General features: G+C 38.7%; 1 protein-coding gene across 1 annotated transcript in view; it reads right to left on the reverse strand.

Moving 5' to 3' along the window:
• Nucleotides 1–433: 433 nt before the first annotated feature.
• The window catches only part of LOC149119629 (uncharacterized), a 44,018-nt gene continuing 21,985 nt past the window's right edge, over nucleotides 434–22,466 (reverse strand). The window contains exon 4 of the mRNA XM_089323937.1: nucleotides 434–1,022. The gene's annotated coding sequence lies outside the window, so the exon portion shown is untranslated. The remainder of the gene's footprint in view (nucleotides 1,023–22,466) is intronic.

The following is a 22,466-nucleotide window of genomic DNA, read 5'->3' on the forward strand; positions in this document are numbered from 1 at the left end:
CTGCAGCCTAGAACAAGCTGATGGAAGCTTCACTATGAAGTTAAGACAGCCAAGGCTTTCATCTCCTCTTTGCAGGCACTTTTATTTTGTGTTAATATTTTCCATGTGGGTGAACAAAAGCCCTGCCCGTGGGGGTGGCTAAAATAGGCTTAGTTCAGATAAGCCACCCTCTAGTTATTAGTTGTTATCCACCTGTAGACTGCCCTTCCAGTGGATATGGGGATGAGGTGCCTTTCTAAGTTTTTGAGATTGATGCACACATTGACTCAGGACTCCACGTGTCCCCAAGTCATTACACAGAACTAGGATGCTTCAGCTTTCTGGCATCCAGAGTAACTTCTAAGTTACCCTTTCTGGTTTCACCCAGACCCCCTCCCTTCGCCCCCCCCCCCCACACACTCCTTCACTTAACCACAAGTAATGCGGACCCTTATGCCTCTATGAGGAATTGCACATGAGTTTTACAGAACGGATAGTGCTCTGATGTGTGTTTTGGTGGTGGAGGGGGCAGCAGGGAGTATGGCTAGGTAGGGTGAGCATGAGATGAAACCTGCACTGATAACAGTGGCATTTCTAATGCTTCAGTTCCCAAAAATTGGAGATGAGCTCAGTAGAACAACTATTATTTATTGAACCAGTTGTACTAATTTAATCTCGATTCCCATGAAATAAAAAGAAAAAAAAATCCTCTCATATGTAGACTCATTTCATCTGAGAATATTGCCTGTTACTCTTTTATATTACTGCTTCCTTAACTTCCTGGCCCATGTCTCTCATTTCATGTGGACATTGGCACCTGGATCATTTTTTCCTTCTCTGTCATCATCCTGGGTGACTTCAAGGTTGTAAGAGATAACGCAGCTAACATCTGGATCCCTTGGGTCCTTTAACTTCCTCATTTGCAGTGATTTTGTACTCTGTCTCTCCTCAGCTCCCCCAACTGCTGTCATCATGTGAAACTGCTCCACTCTTGTTTTCTCTTTCTGTTTAATCTGATGATTATTTGATTTTTCATAGAATTCCTAAAAGAGAAAAAAAAATCACTTTACCTCTGATTCAACAAAACACACATACATACATTCTTTTTTTGTAGATCATTCAAATTTCATATATTTAAGTGTATATTTTGGTGAGGTACAGTGCAATGCTTCATTATATGTATACAAATGTGTAATGATCAAACAGAGTGGTTGACATTTACATTTACATTTTTTGCACATTTTGATTAACTTGCAATAACAGTGCATTCCTCTGGGGTACAATGTGAAATTCTATTAAATGTGCCACTAGACAATGGACAAATCAGGGCAATAAAATCTCCATATACCCATGATCACCACATGCTTGGCTGTTCTACTCTTGGATTATTAAATTCAAACATCCAGTTATTATCATACAATATTTCCAGGGTACCTTTCAGTTACTACCAGGCAATTCCTTTATGTAAACAGGTTCCAATTATAATGCAATCTTATTTATGAAGTTTCCAAAAAGAAGGAACTGAATCCTCAATCCTCCCCTCTTACCTATCTCCCAACCCTACTCTTTGAGCTCATATTATCAAATGAAGTTCCTCCTCAGACTAAGCAACGTCGCCTAGGCAAAGCCACTATGGCCATGGTTTGTCAATCATTGTTTATTATAAGGCTGTTCAGCTTAAAGTTAACCAATGACTAGGTCTAATAGTCAACAGTAGAATTAGAGTATGTGGATACAACAGGGACCTTCCTAGATTATTTTTTGTAGGAAGGCATGTAATTATAATGGTTTGGGGAGAATCTCTTTGGTGGCTTTGAACACCTATACACATGGCATTTTAAAATAGACTTTCCCTTTGGCCACCACAGTATTCCATTTTTTAAAAAATATTTTATTCTTTATTTTTTAAATAAAATACTTTTATTATTTAAATTAAAACTATTTATTTTATTATTTCTTTGAAAGGCAGAATTACAGATAGCAGGGTAGAGACAAAGAGAGAAAGAGATCTCCAGTCCACTGATCCACTCTCCAAATGACGATGATGGCTGGGGCTGGACCAGGCTGAGGCCAGGAGCCTGGAACTCCATTCAAGTCTCCAACATGGGTGACCGAGAACAATGTACTTGAATCATGTTCTACTGCTTTCCTAAGCACATTAGGAGGGAGCTGAATCAGAAGTGGAGCAACTGGGACTCAAACCAACGCTGATATGAATACCAGCACCACAGGCAGCAACTTAATCTGCTCCACCACAGTTTTTATTTTTTTAAAGAATTATTTATTTATTGGGAAGGCAATGTGATACAGAGTCCTTCCATCTACTGGTTCATTCCCCCAAATGGCTGCAACTGCTGTGGCTGGGGCCACACTGAAGCCAGGAGCCTTGGAACTCCATCCAGGGTTTCCCAGGGTTTCCCAGGGTTTCAGGGACCCAAAACACTTGGGCCATCATCCACTGCCTTCCCGGGCATGTTAGCAGCGAGCTGGATTGGAAACAGCAGCAAGGACTTGAACCAGCCCTTCAATATGGGATGCCATATGGCAGGCAGCAGTTTGGCTCACTGAACAGCAATGCCAGCTGCTCCTTTAATGATGGGAAGCCTGTGGGCCTTAAATGAAAAGCAAACCAAAATGACTTGATTTTCAATCAGCAGTTTCATTGGGCCTCATATACTGGATTTCAAACGTAAGAGTGGCTTATACTAATGGCTGCATAGGGCTGATGAATCTGTAGAGCCTGCAAAACTGGAGTTCTGGATACTTGGCTGCTCTTCTCTTGATAAGGGCTGTAATTATGCCTAGGGCCTTCTGTCCAGGACAGCCTGAAGTAACAGGGTGCATTTTCAGTCAGATATTGTTATCACTGCTAAAACATTCAGTAGGAATTATTTTGAATAAGCAAAAAAGAGAGACTGAGCCATCTGGAGACTCTCAAGCTGCTGCAAACAATGTTCATCATGCTTTTCTACAGTCTGTCCAAATAGGAGCAACTCTAATCATTTTCTCGCCTCTGTTTCAAATGAGGAGTCACTATAAAACTTGCATATGTTCACTTCTGTCCAATCTACACTTTTTGTAGGAAGGGCCACTCATTTAGAAGGAGGGAAATGCTACTCCTCACTGAGCTCCATCTTTCAAACTAGAACCGTGATCACAGTCAGATGAGGGATGGATGCTGGAAGGGAAGGGATGGGAGGACAAGTGGAGCTAAGTCACACCAAGAGAGCCCTGGACCACCAGCATACTGTGCAAGAGAGGTCAGGGAGTCTAATCTACTGCCAGTACATCTCCCCTCCCCAATACCAAAATGTAGTATCAGAGGAACTCCAGAACCATAATGCCTGTTTCAAATCATAGTACTTCCTATCTGTGTCAATTTAGGCAAGAAATTTCACCTCTATGAGCCTCAAAATCTCTGTCTCTCAATTGGGAATGCTAAAAAAATCCTATAAGGTTATATAGTTAGGTCTGAATGAAATGACAGGTACAGAAGCAATAGATTTGTTTGCTCATCTAATAACAACCTCGGTAGACAGGAAATATCCTGATTAGAACAAAGTATACAGAGGCCCAAGGGTAACAGAAGTAACAGACGGGGATATCTACTCCTTTGTGGTAATGCACCTTGTATTCTCATCCCACAGGGCCAGATGAGACAGTATTTACTTAAGAAACTATATTTGAGCACTCTGAATCCTCAGTACTTCTTTCTCAGGTCCTTATAGTAAATGGCATTGATTTAGGATTCAGGCTGATTGATTGGGTTCAAATTATACTACACCTTTTTCTAGCTATGAGGCCTTGTGCAAATGACTTAAGTTCTTAGGCCTCAGTATGTCTAATGGACATAATAAAGGCATAAATATGCTTAAATCACTTAAATATGCTTCGATATATGTAAATGCTTCATGTATTAAAAGTACCACAAAATTTGTTTACATATAAATATTTTAAAAGATTATTTATTTATTTGAAAGGCAGAATTACATAAAGAGATGAGAGAGGAAGAGAGAGAGAGTGATTCATTCCCCAAATGGCTGCAATGGCCTTGGCTGGGCCAGGTTGAAGCCAGGGGCCAGTATTTTGACAGCACCCCAATGACTTGGGTCATCTTCTGTCTCTTTTCCAGGGAGCTGGATCGGAACCGAGCAGTTAGGACCCAAACTGGCATCTGTATGTGATGCCAGCCCTGCACGCAGTGGCTTAACTTGCTGTGTCACAGTGCCGGCCCCAGAATTTGTTTGCTTTTATTACCACTGTGTCAGTGCTAGTCACAGTGCACTGCCCTCATCTGTTATCAGTTTTTAGCACATACCCAAACTTGCCTTGGAACTCATGCAATTCAAATAGTACATATCATAAAAATTCCAAACAGTAGTGCATGAAGACAATGAAGAATGGACATCCTCTTTATTTTACCTGCGGCCAATTTACTTTTTTAGAAAATATTAATTATTTATTTATGTGTGTGTGTGTGAGAGAGAGAGAAAGAGAGAGAGAGAGAGGTTTTTTTTTGTTGTTGTTGTTGTTGTTTTTTTTTTTTTTTTTTTTTTTTTTTTTATCTCCTGGTTCACTTTGCAAATGGTAGCAACAGCCAGGAATGGGCCACGACAAAGCCAGGAGCCAGAAGCTCTATCTGGGTCTCCCATGCACGTGGCTTGCAGGAGTCTGAGGACTTGCCTCATCTTCTGCTGCTTTCCCAGGTGTGTTACCAAGGAGCTGGATTGGACACAGAACAGCTGGGACTTGAACCAGCACTGTAATATGGGATGCTCGCATTGCAGACAGTAGCTTAACCCATTGGCTTAATGTAAGCCCTGAAAACCAGTTTTCTTGTATGAGTTTATAATATAATGTTATATAATCTGCCCTTTTCAGTTCACAAAAAATCATGGGAGTCTTTTCTTGCAAGTTCTCCTTTTTAGTTTAAAAAATGTTCAGGTAATTATTAAGATCAATGCCAACATTTCAGTATAAAGTAATCGAGAAAATATTACACACAAAAATACACTAAATGTATCATAGCTACATCTAAAAATCTTTGAAAAATTTGTCTAATACAAATTATTTATCCCAGAGATTTACCTATGTGTTAAAGCTTCTGGGGTGCCATGACCCCAAGAATGGAAGCCTATGATGCAAAGTGGCCTTTACACATTAATTATATGGCTTTTTATAGGATGGTAGATACCGGTGGAACCTGATAGGTCCCTTTTGCTAATCAACATGATGAACTGTACTTAGACACAGGTAAAACTTCCCTTTTGCTCAGGAACAGTCTTACGTGTGGGCCAGGCTGTTAGGAGAGAGAAAAAAGGGAGCAGGAACAAGATGGAGTGGAGGATGCAAACAGCTCAAAGTCCACCAGGAGACAGTTTAAAGAAAATCTACATTCAGAGAGATAAGGGGGAATTTAGTCATGAGAAGGAGAAGAGAAGACAATTTGAACCCTGAAAAATTTGTGGTTCCTGCTGAGGCTTAGAAAGAACATTACTAAAAGAGTGTGAAACACTCCTTTCATATTTCACATTATAAATGAAAAAATAATAAACTAAAAATAAAAATCTCCCATTGCTCCTATACCTGGAAATCAAGATATACTTAGAAATTATAGACACTTGTTAACAAGGCAGAAGCTGTGATTCATACTTACTGTGTTTTTAGACCCAGAGTTTTTAGACTCAGAAGAGGAAGGCAAAGGAAACTAATTACTACAGTGCATCCCAACCAGCTTCGTACTTCAGAACTCAGTTGAAAGCTCTAGAACTATGGCAGTCTTTTGCAGTACTTTTCAGGTTTACAAATTTCATATACTAAAACATTTTCTCTAAGAGATTTTTCATAAGGTTATCACCTTCCTGCTTTGCCAATTAAGGACATTAAAACAACAACAAAACTACTCCTTACTAATTCCAACATTTCTGAAGATAATGGGCATTTCATCATCAAAGATTTAAATATGATTAATCTCAGTATAACCATATTTTTATCAGTCAAATTTAGACTTAGTGAAAAGCCCTATTTTTCTCAATTCACTGTGGACCAGTGCAAATATAGCCACATACCCTTATGCTCCATCATTTGAAAATATCGGCCTAAATTGTTTTTAATAATCTTGCCAATCAAGACTCAAATCCTGGGACCAACACTGTGGCATAGGTTGTAAAGTCGCTGCCTGCAGTGTCGGCATCCCATACGGGCGCCGGTTTGAGACCTCACTGCTCTACTTCCGATCCAGCTCTCTGCTATGGCCTGGGAAAGCAGTAGAAGATGGCACAAGCTCTTGGGCTCCTGCACCCACATAGGAGACCCGGAAGAAGCTCCTGGCTCCTGGCTTCAGATCAGCGCAGCTCTGGCTTTTGCAACCAATTGGGGAGTGAACCAGCAGATGGAAGACCTGTATCCCTCTCTGCTCTCCTTCTCTCTCTGTGTAACTCTGACTTTCAAATAACTAAATAAATCTTTTTAAAAAAGACTCAAATCCTTTAGTCAGAAATACCATTTTCTTTTTACTTAGTACACTACTATCCTACTGCAATCTGATTTTTATCATTTCTTCTATCCTCAATAGAGACAAAACACTTGGCCATCACCATACTAAGGATAAGATCAAGAGTAGCTTCAGGGCCAGCGCCATGGCTCACTAGGCTAATCCTCTGCCTGCGGCGCCAGCACCCCGGGTTCTAGTCCCGGTTGGGGCGCCGGATTCTGTCCCAGTTGCCCCTCTTCCAGGCCAGCTCTCTGCTGTGGCCCAGGAGTGCAGTGGAGGATGGCCCAAGTGCTTGGGCCCTGCACCGTCTGGGAGACTAGGAGAAGCACCTGGCTCCTGGTTTCAGATCAGCGCGGTGCACCGGCCACAGTGGCCATTGGGGCATGAAACAACGGAAAAGGAAGACCTTTCTCTCTGTCTCTCTCTCTCACTGTCCACTCTGCCTGTCAAAAAAAAAAAAAAAAAGGTAAAAAGAAAAAAAAATGAGTAGCTTCAGATTCAAAGAACTAAGTTGCTTTTCTATATCACCAGCTTGTCAGGAAAACAGGTGATACAATCAATTTTGGGTTTTAAGTGTGTCTAATAGAAAAATATTTACAGAAAATTCAGACAAGATAGTTTAGTATCTTGGGGTAGGGACCAGCATTGTGGCATATCTCGTGTGAGCACTGGATTGAATTCTGGCTGCTCAGCTTCTGATCCAGCTCTCGGCTAATGTGCCTGGGAAAGAAGTGGAAGATGGCCCAAGTGCTTTGGCCCCTGCCATCTATGTGGGAGACTGAGGTGGAGTTCCTGGCTCCTGGCTTCAGCCTGGCCCAGCCCAGTTACTGATAGGATATCTTTCTGTGTGTCTCTCCCCAATTCTCTGTAACTCTGCCTTTCAAATAAATAAAACATATAAAAAAAAAAAAAAAACAGTGGAGGGTACACCTATTCCCCCAGGCCTGAAGAAGTGAAGGACACATGAGGATATAGCCCAGACACAGAAAAACCCCTTCCTCCAAAAAAGTCAATGTGGAAGATCAATACTAATACTCTAGGTTTACTATCTCTTCTCTTATATCCTTCCAAGGCACCTCATTGGCCAAAACCAACCAGAAACTCTACTCTGGCCAGTTTGCTTGCACACAGATTAAGGAGAATGAAGCATGAAATCTTAATGGACAACAAGAAAATTTGCAGTCTACACAGAGCAAATTTCTTTTTAATTCCTGGAAAATCAGATTTAGAGAAGTCTTAAGCCCAGGGTTTCATATATGGAGAAACTAAGACTAGAAGAGTGAAAACAAGTTATCCAGAATTACATACACATCAGTGGCAGATCCAGGAAGTAATATTATAGTATAGATTACATTTCAACTCTTTGAGTCACTTTTATGATATTTTTCAGGAATTGCTTGTTCTTTCAGTAATAAATAAACCCAAAGACTACAAAGACAAAAACAGACAATAAAAGGATTCTTTGCTTTATAGAATGTATATTTTCTGGGGCTGGCATCATGGTGTGGTGGGTTAATCCGCCACCTATGATGCCAGAATTCCATAAAGGCAGCAGTTTGTGTCCCAACTGCTCCATATCTGATCCAGCTCCCTGCTAACGTACCTGGGAAAGCAGCAGAAAATGGTTCAAGTACTTGTGTCTTTGGTACCCATGTGGGAGACGTGGATGGAGCTCCAGGCTCCTGGCATTGGCCTGGTTCAGCCTCAGCTGTTACAGCCACATGGAAAGTGAACCAGCAGATGAAAAATCTCTCTCCGTCTCTCCCTTTATCTCTGTAGGACGTTCAAATTAATAAATCTTTAAAAGTATGTTTTCTGATGGAAAGAAAATGGCCATATGTCAAATTTTACCCTACAGTTAAATTATAACAAATAATTGAAAATGTTTTTATAAACTGTTGGTTTTCAGGTGCCAACTCTGTAATGAAAGTAACAAGTGAACATTTAATAAGTGTTATTCAAAAATAGAATTTTGAAACACTCACTAATAAATATCACTTCACAAATAAAATACAATTATCAACAGAAGGTAAAAACCATAAATATTATGTCTTTTTTTCAATTAATTTTATTTATTTGAAAGACAGAATTAAAGAGAGAGAGAGAGAAAGAAAGAGAGAGCGAGCGAGCGAGAAAGAGAGAGATGTCTTCCATCTGCTGGTTCACTCCCCAAATGGCCACAAGGGCTGGAACTGTGCCAATCCAAAGCCAGGAGCCAGGAATTTCTTCTGTGTCTCCCACGTGGGTGCAGGGGCCCAAGGACCTGGACCATCCTCTGCTGCTTTTCTAGGCACATTAACAGGGACCTGGATCAGAAGTGGAGCAGCTGGGTCTTGAACTGGTGCCTGCATGGAATGCCAGCACTGCAGGTCAGGGGTTTAACCCACTACACTATGGGGCCAGCCCCTAAATATTATGTCTTAAACAATTTCAAAAACTTGTATTTCCAAAAACAGATTTTTCAAATCACATATATAAAGGAAAATTAAATTTCTATTTTACCATTAAAACTCCAAGTGCTGCAGAAAACGGAAATTTAAAAATATCTGAAATTGAACTCCTGAGAAAGACGTCGATGTATTAGAATAAATATTGTGTGTATTGACTGGACCCTAAGTGTTTGTCAATGACTACATCTGTCCCTAGGTAAAAATATCCCCTTAAATTAAAATCTCAAGCATTTGTTTGTCTATTTTGAAATGGGTTATATTCTAGTGCTTATTTCTTGCTATTTCTCATTTTAGATAAGAGCAGCTAATTATTTTCCATGTGTTTAGATAATATCCTTTGCAAAAACATGGTGATGCTATCACAGTTTGTTGCAGTTACCATTAAATGAATAATTTCCAAATTAATTCGTGTGTATCTAGGTCACACTGCACTTGAATTTTAAATAATAAGCCAATTCTCTACTCTTCCTTTTTGTCTATTTAAAGACTTCACATTCCTTCCATATTTATTATAGATTTGTTTTGACCCTTTCTTTCATGATTTTATGCAACATAGTGTAAAAGAATGAAGACTATAAAATTTGGAGGTAGTTAAATGATTGTATACCTGTTAGCTTTTGACTTTGGCAAAATTTCAAATTTCTTTTTTCTTCAGTTTCTTGGTAGTTAAGAAAGGAATTAATCTATACAACCATGGTGTTTAAGGACTTGAGTAATCCCCCACTGCTTTCCCAGGTGCATTAACAGGCAGTTGGATCAGAAATGGAGCAGCTGGGACTCGAACTGATGCCTGTATGGGATGCCAGCATTGCAGGTGGTGGCTTAACCAGCTGCACCACAATGCTAGCTCCCAGGCTTATATCTTGACTGTTGTTTGTACCAGCTGTGTGACCTTGGGCAATTAATCTGTCTGGGATGAGTTTTTCCCATCTGAAAAAATGGACATCATGATTGTACTTTGCTCATTCATTTATTGTGTCAATCCACTAAAATAATTGTGAGAAATGTTCTTAAAACCATTCCCTAAGGAATGAGGTACCCTTGGGGCTCATACCTTACAAATCTATTCTTTGAAATATTTATTGCTTCAATACACACCACTGCTCCAACCTTCCATGATCAAGGGAATCCTAACTGAGGACCAGTATTCAAAAGTTTGGGAATTTTTCCAAGATCAAGATCTGTCCTTGTGCTCTAATCTCTTCTGATGGAATTCGGCTACAAAACCAAGAAGGATTTTTGCTTGGGGGATGGGACTAAATCCTCTTCCATCCTTATAGTTTTCTATTGCCACAGAATTATGGTGTTCAGACTGCTGGTTAAGTTGATCAAAGAATTCAAACCATCTGCTTGTTTAAAACCTTTCCATTCCAAAAATGATGGTAGGTAATGTACAAGAAAATACACACATAAAATAAATGTTTATTATGAACATAAAAGAAAGAATAGAGATAGCAAGAAGAGAAAAGAGAGGAAACTATAGTAGAAACCTTAAAATTGTTCTGAGCACCCTACCAGCTGAAACGAAAAGGATAGGATACAGGGCATTTTACTAATGAATGCAAATTGCCATTCTATCGGGAGTGGAATTCTTTCCTATCTTTGTGTTGATTTATTTTTTCTTGTCAGTTTTAGTATGTGACATACTGGTGTCCAGAATAGCAGCCTTACATTCAGTGCAGAGATAGGAGAATTCAACACACCCGTGGCTAATTCTTTAAGCAATTTAAGATTTTGAAAATGATTGAAGACATAGTTAAACTATAATTCCATGGCTTTATGAAGATTTTACTTAATACAAAAGAAGAAAGAAATGGGCATATGTTAAGTCTCTATTATGTGCCCAATACAAGTCATTATTTACTTCTCAACACCCTATGAGTAAGGTATCATCCCTATTAAATAATTTGCTCAGCTGCACCACATTTACTCATTTGCCCATTAAAAATATTTATCAAAGGGTGATGATGTGCCAAGTGCTATTCTAGGTGTTAGTTATACAGCAGTGAAAAAACTCTGCTAATCCTTGAACTCATGTAGCTAATATTTTAGAAGTATAAGCATTAAATAGCATAATGTGATTTAAAAAGTAGGTTTGGATCAGAGATGGATAATCTTTTGTGTTGTGTCAAGGAGAACAGAATATAATTTAGTAGGTTTAGTTTACAACAAGCTAGCCTTCCTCTCAGTATGTTTGACAAAAGTAGCATGTCTTCTATTTACTTATATTGTTTCTGAAAAAAAATGGAAGTTTCCTAAAACAACTGAGCACAATTATTCACATGCTATTTTAAAAATGATATAACTGAGAGCAATATTTAAAGCAAAAGAGGCTATTTTGCTACAGGTCAATCTCATTAAGTTATTTGTTTTTTAAGTGACATCTTCAATTTTTTTCTTAGTATGAAGATAATATTTACTCCTTGTAGGAATAAAGGTAAATGATGCAAAAATGTATAAAATATAAATGACATGTCTTCTATGAGTTTCATCTTTATTCCAAAGATGATAGTATTAATTGCAATACTTTGAAAATTTCATGGAAATAGAATTAAAGTTTTGATGCAAAAAAATTGAAATCCATGCTTAGTATTTTTTAAATATATATTTCTGTTACTTTTTAGAAAGATTATTTATTCATTCATTCATTCATTCATTTATTTGAAACAAGGAGTGAGCGAAAGAAAGAGAAAAGGAGAGATGGAGGGAGGGTGGGAGGATGATAAAGAGAGGTGTCTTCCTCCAGGCAACAGATGGGACTGAGCCAAGATGAAGCCAGGAGCCAGGAACTACATCTGGGTCTCCCATATGGGCACCAGGGTCTCAAGTACTTGAGGTATTACTTGCCGCTTCCTGAGCACATTAGCAGGGAGTTGGATTGGAAGTGGAGCAAGAGGAACTCGAGCTGCCACTCTGATATGGGATGTGGATGTTGCAGGAAATGGCTTATCACATTGTGCCACAACACCTGCCCCTTCCATAACTTTTTGGACAAACTCTCATTTGCTGGATTTCAAAAATATTTGCACCAAAATAACTTATCTTTTATATCCATTTTTCCACAAACTTTTAAGTACTCAAGTTTATAATTTTGGATAATTTGTATTAATATATAATGTATTTAAGTATTTTTTAAGTTTTTCAAAAATGCATAATTCTATGTATTCTGTACAGTTTGTCATAGAAAAAACTAAACAAAACTTAATTAAGCCTAAATCTTTCACTGACTTCTAGTCATTTAGAAGCCACTAGGTTGTGCATCACACCTGTCTGGCGTATAGTAAATAAACTTAAAAAAGCTATTGGTGGTGAGAGAAAATAAAGTAAATAATGTCATGAAGAATCTCTAATAAACATCTGGAGATGAAAAAACAAAGAGGGTTGTGTAGGTACAAATCTTATCTCAGCAAAGGTCTGCCATTTTCATTTTTCCCTAGTTGAAAGTAAAGAAATATAGTGATTATGATCACTAAAAGGTAATTAATTCCAGGAATATTTGAGAATTTAACAGATTGGAAGAGAAAAGAAAATCTAAATTGGAGGAGGTTATTTAAGTAATTTGACACACCAGGGATAGGATTCAGAGGGAGAATAACAATTAAACTCTTAACCCTATAATGCTTCTGGTCTTGTAATGCATATGCAAAAACGTCTACTTATCTTGCCTACCCACTTTTTGGAAGGGTAGTAAACATGGTTGTGAGGGAGATAAGGTTGAGGGAAAAGAAGTAAACAACCTAAATATCTAATCCTGTATCCTGAATCAGAGAAGTGATGAAAAGTCAAATGATACTCTCCGTGGGAGACCTGGAAGAAGCTCCTGGATCCTGGCTTCAGAACAACTCAGCTTCCACCGTTCCTGCTATTTGGGGAGTGAACCAGAGGATGGAAGACCTCTCTCTCTCTGATTCTCCCTTGCTCTGTCTGAAATTCTGCCTGTTGAGTAAATAAATAAATACATCTTTAAAAAGAAAAAAAATAGCTGAGGGGCCGGCGCTGTGGGATCGTTGGTAAAGCCATCGCCTGCAGTACTGGCATCCCAAATGTGTGCCAGTTTGAATCCCAGCTGCTCCACTTCCAATTCAGCTCTCTACTATGGCCTGGGAAAGCAGTAGAAGATGGCCCAAGTCCTTGGGTCCCTGTGCCCATGTGGGAGACCTGGAAGAAGCTCCTGGTTCCTGGCTTTGGATCAGCACAGCTCTGGCTGTTGCGGCCAACTGCAGAGTGAAACAGCGGGTGGAAGACCTCTCTTTTTCTCTCTGCTTTTCCTTCTCTCTCTGTGTAACTCTGACTTTCCAAGAAATAAATAAATCTTTAAAAAATAACTGAGTTCTGCTACTCAAACCCTCAGAGCACAGAAAAGCAGATGAAATAAGCATGCCCAATCGTGAAATGAAAGTTTTGAGGAAAAACAGACCCAGATGAAGTGGGGCAGAAGTCAAGAATTTATCCAGCTTATATATAAACAAATATAAGGTTTGATTAGGCCACCCACTTTGAATATGTGAATAATTCAAAGAAATATTTTTGGCAGGTGTGCAAAATAACTACAATCATGCAGGAAGGAAAGAAAGAAGGAAGGAAAGATGTTACAAGAAGATATGAAGAATACATTCGTCAAGAAAGCATGGTGCAAAAACTGAAAGAAAAGTTCAATTGTTCCAAATTTCAGAATTACAGAGAGTATTAATTTAATGAGACAAAATATCAAAAACTACATGATAAAATCTGAATGTGATAAAAATGGAGGTTGTAAAGCTAATTAAATGACTAAAGCAATAACATTACAGAAGAAATAAATTAGAACCTCCCAAATATCCTAGAAAAAAAAAAAACATAAAACAGAGAACTTAGAAGAAAGGAGCTTGACATAACCAAAATGAATGCAAAATAATACTTACAATCATTAACAAAATTAGTGAAAAGATAGTAAGCCAAGAGGGTCATCAATGAATGGCCATGTGGCCAGTGCTGTGGTATAGCAGGTAAAGCCATTGCCTGCAGTGCCGGCATCCCATATGGGTGCTGGTTCGAGTCCTGGCTCCTCCATTTCCAGTCCAGCTCTCTGCTATGGCCTGGGAAAGCAGTAGAAGATGGCCCAAGTCCTTGGGCCCTTGCACTTGGGCGGGAAACCTGGAAGAAGCTCCTGGCTCCTGTCTTCAGATAGGCCCAGCTTCAACAGTTCCCGTTACAGCCATTTGGGGAGTGAACTAGTGGATCGAAGACTCTCTCTCTCTCTCTCTCTCTCTCTCTCTCCTTCTGCCTTTCTGTAACTCTGCCTTTAAAATAAATAAATAAATCTTAAAAACAAACACAACCCCAAAACTCATGAGTGGCCACAAAGAGACCAATTGTCCCTGAGGTAGAACACCAAAAAGATGCAAAGGGAAAAAAAAAGACAGAGGAAGGATTTCCTGAATTGAAGAAAGAACCGTTTCCATAGACATAAAACCATAGTGTATTCTAGGGGAAAAAGAGACAGACTTATAAACCTTTATTCACATCATCAAAAACATTTAAGAAGTTCAGGATAAAAACAGTATACTTTGAGCCTTTTATCAGTAGAAACAAGTTACAAAGAACAACCAATTTTATGCCTTGGAACTTTTCCTAATCATCATAATAAATAACATCATCATTTAACTGAACGTAAAAGCAAGAAAAGTAAGAAGTATATCAATAAACCCATCTTACATGAAAGGATTAAGGGAATATTATCTTATTATCTACAGTTAATAAATCAAGAGAAATAGGTTGATATATGTTATCTGAAGTTATAAATATATCTACTAGAAGAAGTAGAAACAGATTATGATTTTTGCAAATCACTGCAATGAAAAGAAACAACAAATGACAAGAAAAGATAAGCCATAAACCAAGATAAGAGAGAAAATATGGGGTGTTAATAATAGGGTGATGTGACTGTGGCTTACAGATTGTGACAAATATACCATACTAATTTTTTTAAATATTTATTTATTTATTTGAAAGTCAGAGTTACACAGAGAGAAGGAGAGGCAGAGAGAGAGAGAGAGAGAGAGAGAGAGAGAGAGAGGTATTCCATCCACTAGTTCACTCCCCAGTTGGCTGCAACAGCCAGGGCTGTTCAGATCTGAAGCCAGGAGCCAAGAGCTTCTTCCAGGTCTCCCACACGGGTGCAGGGGCCCAAGGACGTGGGTCATCTACTGCTTTCCCAGGCCATAGCAGAGAGCTGGATTGGAAGTGGAACAGCCAGGACTTGAACCAGCGCCCTGGGATGTCAGCACTGCAGGTGGCAGCTTTACCCACCAAGACACAGCATCAGCCCGTATCATACTAATTTAATAAGATGTTAATTATATGGGAAGTTGGGTGTGGGATTTATGGAAACTCTTGGTAGTACTTCACAATTTTTGTTTTGTAAATTTCCAACTATTCTTAAATAAAGAATTTAAAGTAAAAAGCAACAAGTATGAAGGAAGTAATATGAAATATGGTCTATGAAAACACGGAAATGGAAACAAGTCTACCTTTCCAAAAAGCTTCCTGATCAAGATAACATAGATATTACTACTCCATATTATATTCAAGGAATGAATATAGCAAAATATAACAACCCAGGGCCGACACTGTGGCACAGTGGGTTAAGCCACTGCTTACAATTTTGACATCCCATAACAGAGTGTTTGAGTCTTGTCTGCTCCATTTCCAATCCAGCTAATGCACTGGGAAGGCAGCATAAGATGGCCCAAGTAATTGGGCCCTTTCACAGATGTAGGAGACCAGGATGAAGTTCCTAGTTCTTGGCTTCAGCTTGGCCAGTCTCTCTCTCTCTTTCTTCCTCTCCCTCACCTCTCTCCCTCTCTCCCTCTCCCTGTCACACTGCTTTTTAAATAAGTGAATAAATAAATAAGTAAATATTTTTTTTAAAGCCAGGAATGCCAAAGTAAAAGGAAGGACAATTGGATTCCAAAAAAGACAGCTGGTGTGGTGCTATTAATGTCAGACTGGTTTGAATTAAATATAAATATTGTAAAAGGATGCAAAAGAGATAGTTTACAGTACAAAAGATAGAATCCACAATAATTATATACCTGTATAAACAAAATATCATCATAACTTGCAAACCATAAACTATAGGACAGAAGACACAAGTAGCAAGAGATGTTAACTCATCCACTGAAAAAGTAAACCAAAAAAACCCATAAAGGCTGACAGGTTCTGGATAGCAAGCACAACTAACAAAATTGATGTAATAAAGATATATACAGTGCATTACCATGAGTGCAGAGAGCATTACTTATTTCCACGCTCTATGGAATATTTACAAGAATTGCCCATATATAAGGCTATAAAAAAACAAGAGTAAGTGTAGTATAGATCATATTCTCTGATCAAAATGGAATAAAACTAAAAATCAGTTTATAAATAGAATACAGAAACTGTCAGTTTCAAAATCTATAAACTCTATCAAATAAATAGAATTGATAAATAATTTGACAATTGATTCTTGTAAAATTTGTGAAATGTAAAAATTACTTTCTATATCAATATTAGGAAGGAAGCAATATATGTGAAATTAGAAAAAAAATAGTTAAAATTGAGTACAAATTATATTTGAAAGACTTGTAAAAGAGTACCTTTCCAGGGCCACCACTGTGGCACAGCAGGTTAAACCACTGCCTACAGTATCACCATTCCAATAAGCGCTGGTTCAAGTCCTGGCTCCTCCACTTCCAGTCCAGCTCCCTACAAATGTACCTGGGAAAGCACTGGGGAATGGCCAAAGTGCTTGGGACCCTGCACCTATGTGGGAGACCCGAAAGAGGATCCTGGCTCCTGGCTCCTGGCTCCTGACTTTGGCCTGGCCCAGCCCTGGCTGTTGCTACCATTTTGGGGGGTGAACCAAAGGATGGAAGATTCTCTTTCTCTCTCTCTCTCTCTCTCTCTCTCTCTCTGTCTTCTGTAACTTGGCCTTTCAAATAAACAAATATTTTTTTAAAAACAGAGTATCTTTGCAAAAGTCTGTATCAATTATCTTGCTAACTATATTAGATAATTGTTTTTCCAGAAAATGCAAGTTAATAAAATAAACACCAGAAAAATATTACAAATTATGTAGACCAAATATGTAAGAAATCAATAAAGTTCTAAACATCTTGGTCCTAAAGAGCACTTTTATAGAACACTTATTAAAGATGCAAACACTTAAGTAAACTATTGGCTAATGGAATAAAGCTGTATGTTAAATGAATGCAAAAGTGTTTCAATATTGTTAAGTCTATTAAAATAATATATCATATTAAATGACCAAAGAGAAAAATGTAGTCATCTGAATTAGTGTAAAGAAGGAATTTAAAAAATCCAATACACATTTCTTGATTTGAGGCTGTTATTTTTCTTGTCACTCAGTAGTGGAACATATGGATACTTCCCTAAAATAATAAATATTTCCTCAAGCTAAAGTCAAGATATTATTTAAGGCTAAAATATAAGGATGCTTAAAATGAAAATCAGTAATAATAAAATTGGTCCCACCATAGTATTTTTACTTGCATTGCTTTGTAAGTTTTGGACAACTGCATTTGACTAGAGTAAAAATTAAAGGTTAATTATTGGCCGGCGCCGCGGCTCACTAGGCTAATCCTCCGCCTAGCGGCGCCGGCAGACCGGGTTCTAGTCCCGGTCGGGGCGCCGGATTCTGTCCCGGTTGCCCCTCTTCCAGGCCAGCCCTCTGCTGTGGCCAGGGAGTGCAGTGGAGGATGGCCCAGGTGCTTGGGCCCTGCACCCCATGGGAGACCAGGAAAAGCACCTGGCTCCTGGCTCCTGCCATCGGATCAGCGCGGTGCGCCGGCCGCAGCGCGCCGACCGCGGCGGCCATTGGAGGGTGAACCAACGGCAAAGGAAGACCTTTCTCTCTGTCTCTCTCTCTCACTGTCCACTCTGCCTGTCAAAAAAAAAAAAAAAAATTAAAGGTTAATTATTAAAATATTAGGCAAAAGTTATGCTTATTGATTATATGATTATACACTTAAAGATTCTTATGAGAAACTGAAGAATGTAAAGGAAAAGTATTGGCAAAGATGGTCACTTACAAGATTAACATAAAAAGAATAGATTTTCTTCTTTTGTTGAAATTTTTTATTATCACATAGTGATTGTATGGAGTACAAAGTGATGCTTCAAATCAGTACATATTGTACAATGATCAAATTAGGGCAATAAACATATCCATCACAAAAATATTTATCTTTTCTTTGTGGTGAGAACATTCAAAATATCCTCTTCTAGCTATTTTGAAATTTACAATGAGTTACTGTTAGTTATATTCACGACCCTACTGCACAGTTGAACACCGGAACTTACTCAACCACACTGGAAAGTTGAACCTATTAAAGCACCCTGCTCCTCACTACTATCCTTGTCTCTGATAAACCCTATTTTACTTCAATTCCTATGAGCTCAACTTTTAAAGCTTCACATATAGATGAAATTATGCAGTTTTTGTCTTTCTGTGCCCAGCTATTTCCCTTAAAGAATGAGTTAGAGGCTGGTGTTATGGCATAGTAGGCTAAGTCTCTACCTGCAGTTTAAGCATTCCATATGGGCGCCGGTTCTAGTACCGGTTGCTCCTCTTCCAATCCAGCTGTCTGCTATGGCCTGGGAAAGCAGTAGAAGATGGCCCAAGTGCTTGGGACCCTGCACCCATGTGGGAGACCTGGAAGAAGCTCCTGGCAATTGGCTTCAGATCAGATAAGCTCTGGCCTTTGCGGCTATTTGGGGAGTGAACCAGAGGATGGAAGACCTCTATCTCTGTCTCTGCCTCTCTCTGTCTGTAGCTCTACCTCTCAAATAAATAAATAAATAAATAATTTAAAAAAATATTGTGGACATAAAAGAATGTTAATAAATGAAAATACATGTTTTTAGATAAGAAGATAACATTGTAAAAATGCCCACATTCAGCAATATATGTATAAATTCAATGTGATCCCAATCAAAATTCTCACAAGGTTTTCTTGAGGATATGACATAACTTTAAAATTCACTCAGGAAAATAACTATGTGAAAGTAGCCAAGAAAAATTGAAAAAGAAAATAATATGAAGAGATGACCTTAGGCAGATACTTAAATATATCAGATGGTAAAGGAATTGAAATTCTCTGAAGCTAAATAAGAGATACACAGAAAGCAAAAAAAAAAAAAAAAAGAAAAAGAAACAAATTGGAGTCAATAAGTAGACCTCAGTACACTGAGGGATCTCATATTTTCTAAAAGTGTTATTTCAAATAATTCAAGAAAATGGACAAATGGTACTGGTGTAAACGGCTAACAATTTGAAAAAATAAAACTGGAATTTTCCTCATTCTTTAGACTCCCCCTTTTAAAAATTCATTGAAGAATGACCAATAAAATATGGATTTAAAAGAATAAACATGTGAGACCCCAGCGGAAAGAATGGGCCATCAAAGAAGGAGGTACCTTTCTCTAAAGGGAGGAGAGAACTTCCACTTTGACTATGGCCTTGTCTAAATAAGATTGGGGTTGGTGAACTCAAGAGGCTTCCATAGCCTTGGCAGCTCATGACAAGAGCCTCGGTGATCACTGACGTCATAAATAAGAGTGTCAATTGTTAAATCAACAACAGGAGTCACTGTGCACTTACTCATCATGTAGGATCTCTGTCCTTAATGTGTTGTACTATACAAAATAATGGTAAAACTACTACTCAAACAGTACTCTATACTTTGCGTGTCTGTTGAGGGTGCAAGCTGTTGAAATCTTTACTTAGTATATACTAAATTGATCTTCTGTATATAAAGATAATTGAAAATGAATCTTGATGTGAATGGGATGGAAGAGGGAGTGGGAGATGGGATGGTTGCAGGTGGGAGGGAGGTTATGGGGGAAAAAGCCACTGTAATCCAAAAATTGTACTTTGGAAATTTATATTTATTAAATAAAAGTTAAAAAAAGAATAAAAATGCAATATTGCTTCAGGCTATCCACTGAAATTAAGCCACACACTATAAGCAGATATTGTGTCATAACAGGTAAAGCTGCTGCCTGTGACACCAGCCTCCCATATGGGCACTGGTTCGAGTTCTAGCTGCTCCACTTCTGATCCAGCTCCCTGCTAATGCAACTGGGAAAGCAGAAGAGGATGGCCCAAGTGTTTGGGCCCCTGCACCCATGAGGGAGACCCAGAAGAAGCGTGTGGTTCCTAGCTTCAGCCTGGCCCAGCCCCAAAGATTGCAGCCATTTGGGGAGCAAACCAGAAGATGAAAGACCCCTTTCTCTGTCTCTCCCTCTCATTTGCCATAATTCTGCCTTTCAAATTAATAAAATAAATCTTAAAAAATAAACAACACACCCAAAGAAAAACTACAAGGGAAAATAGAAAAATGTTTAGAAATATGAAAAAAATTAAAAATATATGGAATACAGGTAAATCAGTGCTTACAGAGAAAGGTAAAACTATAAATACTTATACTAAAAACAAAGAATAAAGATCTCAAGTCAGCGACTTAACTTTACAACTTAAAAAATGACAGGAGAGTAGGCACTTGCTTTAGTGGTTAAGACATTACTTAAGACATCAGCATCCCATACCCAAGTACCTATATTCAAATTCTGGCTCCACTTCTAATTCTAGCTTCTTGCTAATGTTCATACTGGGTGGTAGCAGGTAATGGTTCAAGTAGTTGGGCCTTGTCACCCATGTGGGAGACCCAGATTGGGTTCCCAGTTCACCAGGTTTGGCCTAGCCCAGCTTCAGCTGTTGCCTGTTGTAGGAATTGTGAACAAGCAGATGAGATGAGAGTGCTCTCTCTCTCTCTGTCTCTCTCTGTCTCTCTCTGTCTCTCTCTGTCTCTCTCTGTCTCTCTCCAACTCCCTCCCTCCCTCCCTCTCTGTTTCTCTCTCCATCCAAAAATAAATGAATATTTTTTTGAAAACCTGGAAAAAGAAAAGAAACTAATCCAAAGGAAGATAAAGGGGGAAAGTAATGAAGACAGGAGTGGAAATAAATGAAAAGAAAATAGAAAATTTACAGAGAAAATCAATGACCAAAAACTGGTTCTTTGACAAGATCAGCAAAATTGATAGACTTTTTTGCTAGAATGAACAAGAAAAACAGGAGACTCAACAACAAAAATAAATAAATGAAATGACTATTGATCTTGTAGAAATAATGATTATAAATGAACACTATGAACAATCACATGCCATGAAATTAAATAAATTAGATTAAATGGAATAATATCTAGAAGACAAAACTACTATAATTGACAAAAGAAGTGATGAAAAATGGGATAGACCCATAACAGTGAAACGATTGTATTAGTAATCAAATCATCTACACATAAAGAAAGTTTTAGGTTGTAATGGTCAATTTTTCCAAATACGTAAATAAAAAAACATAGTAACTTAACTAGCAGGGTGGATGACTAGATAGATAGAATGACAGATGAGAGAGTGAGGGTGAGAGCGAGAGCAAGAGTGAGAGAAAGAGAGAGGTAAGAAAATTGGTTCACACAATTATGGAAGCTGATGATTTCCAAGATCTGCAGTCAGCAATCTGCAGACCTAGGAGAGCCTGTGGCTGTGGTTGCATTCTAAAGGAGTCACACAGAAAGAGTTCCCTTTTACTCAGCCATTTTATTCTATTCAGGCCTTCAACTGATTGGATGAGGCTCACCGATATTAGCAAGGGGAATCTGTCTTACATATTCAATCAATTCAAATGGTAATCTCATCCAGAAACATCCTCACAGACACAAGCAGGATAATTTTTGGCCAAATATCTGGACACCCCATGACCCAGTGAAATTGACACATAAAATTAACTATCACAAATCCATGCTTTGTCAATCTAACACTCATAAAAACCATCTCAAACCTTATTGAACAGCAAAATAAAGATAAAATAAGGTCATGAGTATTAGCTTTTTGTCATTATAACAAAGCAGCTTAAAGAATGTACTCATAAAAGAAGGATATTTATTTTGGCACATGGATTTGGAAGTTTACAGTTCAAGACTGGGCAGGTGTCATTGGTTTGGCCATCTGGTAGGGCCAGAGGATCAGAACAGTGGGCAACATGAAGAGGTGTGATCATATGATGAGCAAGAAAGTAGATGAAGAGGGGGCTGGTGCTGTGGCATAGCGGGTAAGGCCGCCACCTGCAGTGCCGGCTTCCCATGTGAGCACCGATTTGAGTCCTGGCTGCTCCACTTCTGATGCAGCTTTCTGCCATGGCCTGGGACAGCAGTAGAAGATGGCCCAAGTCCTTGGGCCCCTACACCCACATGGGAGACCTGGAAGAAGCTCCTGGCTCCTGACTTCTGATCGGCGCAGCTCCAACCATTGCAGCCAACTGAGGTGTGAACCAGTGGATGGAAGACCTCTCTCTCTCTCTCTCTCTCTCTCTCTCTCTCTCTCTCTCTTTCTCTCTTTGCCTCTGCTTCTCTCTCTATGTAACTCTGAGTTTCAAATAAATAAATAAAAGAGCATGTGGGCCTGACCCAGAATTATATAACCAATCTTCTCAGAAGATCTACCTT

This window comes from Oryctolagus cuniculus, chromosome X, assembly GCF_051225735.1.
Source record: "Oryctolagus cuniculus isolate XC-2025 breed Fujian yellow rabbit chromosome X, ASM5122573v1, whole genome shotgun sequence".
Classification (NCBI taxonomy): Eukaryota; Metazoa; Chordata; class Mammalia; order Lagomorpha; family Leporidae; genus Oryctolagus; species Oryctolagus cuniculus.